At 36.6% G+C, this 7137-nt stretch overlaps 1 long non-coding RNA gene across 1 annotated transcript; it reads left to right on the forward strand.

The window, feature by feature from the left end:
- The first annotated feature begins 5119 nt into the window (after positions 1-5119).
- LOC149251995 (uncharacterized) lies at positions 5120-5396 on the forward strand. Its single transcript, XR_016266036.1, has 2 exons — positions 5120-5181; positions 5345-5396. It is a non-coding gene; the product is annotated as an uncharacterized LOC149251995 (long non-coding RNA).
- The last annotated feature ends 1741 nt before the right edge of the window (positions 5397-7137 follow it).

Consider the following 7137-nt stretch of genomic DNA (forward strand, 5'->3'; position numbering starts at 1 on the left):
TAGAGATATTTCAACTTTTATAGTCTAATCCTCCATAGCCAAATCCAGCCAAATCCCCTTACAATAATTCAAAACTTACATAAATACCAATACATACAAAGAATCAGATCCTCAATCAATTGATTGAATATGTCTAATCCTAGATAATACCTACTCTACATGAAATTCTCCTCGAGAATCTCAACTAAGTCTAAACTACTTGAATTAATTACAAAATCATTCAAATCCCTATATTCTAGCTCTAATCCTATCTAGAAAGCTTTGTAAAATGACAACTAAAGGATCCCACTCCTTTGCTTGTAATTTCTTTTTGGATTTTTGGAATAAAATTGAAACCTTTTGTCTTCAAACCTCATGCTCCTGCATCACTCAAGGATTCCACAAAGATCTATTATATAAATGTTGATATGTTAGCCAACATTACATAAAGGGAAATTTGTATACTGCAAAATTTGTAGCATTCCAATAAACACATCATGGAAACTATATAGCGAAATAGATCTACAACAAGGAAAAGAAGAAAAAAAAAACTCTCTATCTAAAGGTATAGTAGAAAGAGGCATTGATGAAGCTTATGAGATGCATTGTTTTAGTGATTCTCAAGTAGAACCCATACAAATATGCCTAAGAATCAAACCTGAGCTATTTTTGGTATACCACTAGATCGCAACCCAACTGGAAACATGTCACCTACCTCTTAATGAGTGTTATTCCATTAATAGAGGATCTTCATTCATTACATGTATTTTTTAATTGTTCATCCTCAATTTGTTATGACAAGGTCTGTATCTATTAACATAACACTATTTAAGATTATAGAGTAATTATTAAGAAGTATGATCAAGCATACATTGAGAATTAAATGATAGACATGCTTATCAGGATATGTTGCACATTTAGGCATCTTTTCTCGCTTACCTTTGTAGCTTGAAAAATAAGTCAATTATGAAGAATGTTTCTTGATAATGAAGATGATGTCCCATTGTGAAAAACATGTTTACAATTGTGATGCAACCTCAGGTAATGCCTACGAATTATTTTGATATCTAAATTTATCATGTAATTTCTTTAGTTTCTATTTTTCATCATGTTTGACAAGTTTGTAGTAGCTTGGTATCCAATCTATCAAGTGAAAGAGGGGCAGTTGTGTGTAACATTTTTCACTTACTATTCACTTGGCCATTTTCTCAGAGAAATTCTTGTTGTAACCCAGTTGAAGGCACTTGTTCACGTATTGTAGACCCAGACTGATTAACCTACACAAACAAATCTGACAAATTTTTTGTCAAAGTAATTGCAAGAAAAAACTTAGACTTGGTTCCAAACTGGTTTTCCCTCCAAATTCATAAATTCCAAGTGACAAATTACCGCAGGCAAAGAAATCCAACAAATATTTAGTTTGTTGATGCAGGATAAACCAAAAAGAAAGTGGGGAAAGAGCTCAATGCATATTTTTGTCAAAGTAATTGCAATGAAAGCTTTACTTCACATTATCCTTGGTCGTGAACCTCCTAAAAGTGTTATTAATTGCAGAGATGGTGTACCCATAGGCTACGATCGAACTGAAAAATTAATGAGTGAATTAGTTAAGCGACAAGAAGTCAGTTATCAGATCAAATGGAGGGAAACATTGCAATCGTCTAAAACTTGATCTCACAGTCCATAGCGAGGACAATGAGGACCAAAGGGGATTTCATCTCAAAGGAAACGCCTTATGGCGTAAATATTAGAACTTGTAAATACTACATTTGATAACTACTTGTAATCCTTCCAAAATTTATCAATATTTACCATGGATATCGCAAAAGAATCGCAAGTCCCATCCATCGGCACAGTTTCAAATTCATCTTGGCAACAAAGCCAAGGGCAACAATGTCACCGTACTCGAGAAAGCATGCAATCACATTGACGCCCTCATCCCGCTTGTAACCACAGCTGGGCTTAGATCAGTGCGATGGGACAAGCCCCGCTGTGAGGTCAATATAATCCGTAATGCCTTAAATCAACCCTAACGGCGCACCGCGATGCCATCCCACTACCAAATGCAGACCACCTCATGGTACAGAACACCAATGATCTCAATCTTTACGTCGCCTTGGTAACTGGCAACTTACTTAGCGCTAAAATGGATTTCATTGTTGCTCTCGTAGGAAATCGGGCTCATGCTATCCACAAACAAAGTGATCCCCTCCACGTTCTTCCTGTTGGTGGATGATTTCAAGTTGAATATTTGCCAGATGAATTGGTTGGCGTTGTTCATTATATGTCAGGCCTTGACACTCCCTATCTCATTGTCGAATCTCGTCCTATCGCCATTACCCTCAACGGTGTTGTCACTGGGGCGTCACTGATAAACCAATATCATATCACGTGCGTTCATATTGGGGCATTAAAAATGGAAAAATTACAAAATAATATATTGGGGTTATAATGAGGACTTAAAGGGTCTTAGTATACTATACAATAATATATATAACCTAAGGTATTGTTTTTACATTTTTTTGACCAAGTGGAGGGAAAAAATCAGGCTACACTTCATAGGCGGAGGGAAAGAGTTGCATTTTGGCACTGCAACCCACCTGCTTTTACTCGTTTGAACCCTAGCAGCTTTCTGCACATTTGAACCCTAGCACTCGTTGAATTTTGGAGCTGCAACCCACCTGCTTCTGCTCGTTTGAACCCTAGCAGCTTTCTACTCGTTCGAACCATACTATCCTTTAGCTATCAAGTTTCTTAGTACTTGACTGGGTTGCTCGACGCAGGACCTTACCAGACTAGAGCCTTCGTGCCTCTGCTCTTCATTGTGTTTTTTTATTATTGAAAGAGGACTTTTTCCTAGCTGCGACTATCGGTGTGCTCTAGATCTGAAAGGGATCAGAATCGATCAAAGGACGAGAGGGTCCATTGTCTCAGGTTCAGGTATTTATACACTAGCAAAATAATCTATTTTGTAGGTCCTGACTTCTGGGTATGTATTTGGGCAAGGATACTCTAACTCTAAGTTAGATTTCGGGAGAGATTTCAAAGTGTGTAATTAAAACTACAATGGCGTAAAAATATATTAGCTGCATCTATAGAACAAAGTTGATCACTTGCCAACTTGTACTTCTTTGGTTGTGACATTAAAGGATACGAGACAGGTTGACCTTCTGACCTTAGTTTGATTAGCAAAATAAACAAATACTGCAAACTTTTGCCACATTTTGAGGTTACCAAAACATATCAACAAAGGATGCAGAACAGAGGTTCTGTGGCAAACACGATGGCTAATAACTGGACTAGCTATACAAGGACAACAATTGTGAAAGGCCAAGAAACAGTGAAAAATTCTTTGTAGAGCTCTAATGGTGAATTTAGGGAGAGAGCAATGGGTGAAATTTCCCATACCTTGTCATCTTATATCCCAGTTCGCGGGTGGCATCCACAGTGGATGATTACAATTGGTTGGAAAATCACTACTTTGCAGGTATTCCACATGTTTAATTTAGTTTTAAAGATGAGTGTTCAGTGATGACTTTATTTATTGCAAATTCTGAATGAAGAACTGTACTGTATTTTATGTTATGGATTATAGATTTTGTGAAATGTACACTTAAATCTTGTAATTGGTAATGAAGCAGACGGAATTCTACGATAGGATTCATAGAGCATTATCAAATATTATTTGGATTGAGTCAGTGCTTCGCTGGCCAAGGAAGCTTGGTATGTTTCAACACCCATATCCTTAATCTCCAATATAGTGTTGTTGGGTAAAAATATAAAATAATAGTCACTCACTACAATTAATCAGCTAGGAACTTGATTTTAATTGAACTTGGGATTTATGGAAGACACAATTGGAGATTCTAGATTATATGTTCTTCTTCATTTGAATATACAACTATGGCCTTGATAATTTGAGGTTGTTTCCAGGGGTTGGCCTTACCAATGAAATCAAGGAGTGGTGGAAGAAAAACCTTCTCACACAAGTTTTCAACCAACCAAATGCACTATCATGCCCCTTTAATCATATTCAATGCAAGAAATTTTGGGCATGTTTCATTTTTTCTTGTTGTCTATGACAAGCATTGTTCTACTATTGATAGGGATATTAATTTTCAAGAATTTGTCTGTCACAATTCCCTAAAATCTTTTAGGAAAAATGCTTTTCAGACACTCTTTCATCTCTAGAACAATGTTTTCTTATATTTTGGAGTTAAGGATTGATATTAGATTTTGAGAAGTTTGATAGTGGTATGCAAAAGTGGGACAAAGAAAATGATATTGCTATTATCTCAAATTTGAATATCGCACTTTGAATATCATGTAGTTCATACCCTTGTTACTGGGCACTTCTGAATTAAATTGAAAGGATCTTGGGTCATTACGAAATGATTATTTTATGAGGCTAATTTGTATCTATCTTGCATTTCTTTTTGGCTCATTTAAGGCACAAACTAGCCCTTTACTAAGGCCCTTCTCCACCTTTCTAAGACCCCCCTGTCTGAGGCATTTTTGTATTAATTTCAGGCCTATTCTGGGACCTATTTGGGTCCTCTTCTTGGTAGAACTCAGTAGTATTTGACCTAAGTATTTTCAATGGCATCTCTGTGGACAAAATTTGGGATTATTCTGAGTGAATTTGGAAGAAATTATTGTGTTATCTCTCTATGGTTTCTAGAATAATATGATGCTCATTTAAGCCTCTGTTCTGGTCTCTTCTGAAATCAATCTATATATATTTAAAATACCTCCAAGGTAGATTGTTTGTAGCCTTATCCTCACCTTTTGTAAGATTTATCATTTCTGCCAAATTTGAAGGGTTTTTTGAGCTATATCTGGACCTCTCTAGAGTTGCATCTAGGACTGATCAAGGGCTTATTCAATGAAATGATATAAGCATGTAAGGAAATAATGGCTATAATCAAATCACGCCTTTCTTCTGAAACAGTTACAAGAAGTCTGCTATTGGCCATCTCAAGAGTAGATCTCTCTTCACTACTGGTATTGGTGTATTTTCTTAAATTTCAATTTGATTTTATGTTTAAGGTCAGGATCGTGCTTAGTTATGGCTTCCTTATCAGCTTTGAAGGGGTTTGATTGTTCAATAGTTACTGAATGCTTTGTGTTTTTCTTTTCGGCAAACCAAAATTGGAATCGAAAATAGGGTGGCGAAGCCCAACAGGCCCATGGCTAGCAAAGGTATTTTACAGTATTCTGCTATCCAAACCCCATACCAAAACCTAATATCAACAAATATGTAATACATCTTTATTAGTGTTTATATGAATATAAATGGCTCTATATGGCTAGTGTAAAACAGAGATCGATTTAATAGAGGTTATATGCATACTCTGTGATGTAGTGGTGACGCGGGCCGAAACGAGGCCTAGAAGGGTTTTATTAGACATTGGGAACCTAGGGTGCCATGCTTCAAAACCCAATGGGGATGATGAGATCAAGCTAGAGTAAGTAGGCTTTTTCATTCCTAGAACATATGTAATTTTTTTTAAATTTGCAAAACCCTTATGTATTACTCATGTTTTATCAGCACATAGCGGAAACTTTAGTTTTATAAAGATGTTTTTATTGTTAGCTTAACCTCTCTAGTCAAGCATTTTTCTCTAGCCATATTCTTATTCAAGCATTTTAAACCCTCTTCTGGTGGGGGTTGATGAAGAAAAATGTTGTATGTGACGCTTTGGGTGTGTAATTCTATGTCCACATGAAATCTAGGAAGCAGAATCAGCTTGCTGATAAGAAAATGCCAAGGAAGATTCAGCTTCCCAATATGATGCTTTGGTCTTTTGCAGATATTTTGGGGTTTTTTACCAATTAGAGTTAACAATTAGAATTGGGTGTGTAGGAGGTTTAGTGTCGATGTCAAGAATACGAGTGCTACAACAAAGTCATCATCCATGGTATGTACATCATCCATGGTTATATAAATTGTGTGTGATTAAACAACTGTTTGATTTATTTATCATATATCAATCCCTAGATGTTACTATGCAGCATGAGGTGAGTGATTTGAGTTCACTACTACTAGGATTTATACGTTGGCCTCTGTCTCAAATCAGTAACTGCATGTGGATATATTGAGGTCAATAACAGGGCTCTTTTCTTGCCTATTTAGTTGGGATGGTTTACATGTATTTATTTTACATCTGTTGGTCTAGTTTTCCTGCCATTCAACTACTAGGGCCACAGAGGAACAAAGATGAAAAGGGAAGCATTAGATCAAATTTGGTTTCAAAATCCAAGGATGTAGCAGGTTCAGGAAAATCATCTAGGATTTCTAATGTTGGACCGTTACATACACCTAAATCAATTTCAGGGAAACTGCCCAGGGTTTTGAATGTTGAGGTCTCAAGTAATGATCCATCGAGTTCAAGGATACAACGCAAGCCTTCTACTACTGTCTCTCTGGTAAAAACATTTCAGATTCAGGGAGGTCTTCTACTACTGGCCTCTCAGGTAAACATGCTTCAACTCCAGGGAGGCCTTCCACTACTGACCTCTCTAGCAAATGTACTTCAGCTTCAGGGAGACCACCAAAGCCTTCAAATGTTGACATCTCAGGCAAAGCTGCTTCAAATGCATCCAAGTCTAGGTTCTTCCCACTTGTAGCTAAAGGTGTCTCAAGCAGAATGCCAATGACTGATGCATCAAAAAGGAATACAAGGCTTCCATGAGCTTTTACATCAACACTGATTGCCAGAAGTGAGGTTAGGAGCATTTGGTCCACTGCTCTTATTTTATCATGTGTAGATGGTGATTTTTATTCACATATTTTTACTCTATTCTTTTGCAAAAGCAAGTGAAGGGTGTATCTAATCCATAGCTCCAATTTCCATCCAATGGTTTCTATTAAACAACTTTCATCTAGAGCCATTGAGTGGGATGTCATGGAAGAGGAAGAGGACTTGCCCGACATTGACAAAGCAGATAATGAAAATCAACTTGCTGTAGTTGAATATGTTCAAGACATTTACCATTTCTATTGGTATACCAAGGTATGTCCCTTTTGTCATGGGAGCCTTGCAAACTATTTTTATTCTATTCGAAATAACAACATCTTGTCTTGGAAGAATAAACTTCATTTAAACAATTTAATCAGACACTATATTTTCATTGCATATAGTATGTAGTGATTAC

Source organism: Pinus tabuliformis, chromosome 7, assembly GCF_031772625.1.
Source record: "Pinus tabuliformis cultivar Carrire ecotype Pingquan chromosome 7, CPIR1, whole genome shotgun sequence".
Taxonomy (NCBI): domain Eukaryota; kingdom Viridiplantae; phylum Streptophyta; class Pinopsida; order Pinales; family Pinaceae; genus Pinus; species Pinus tabuliformis.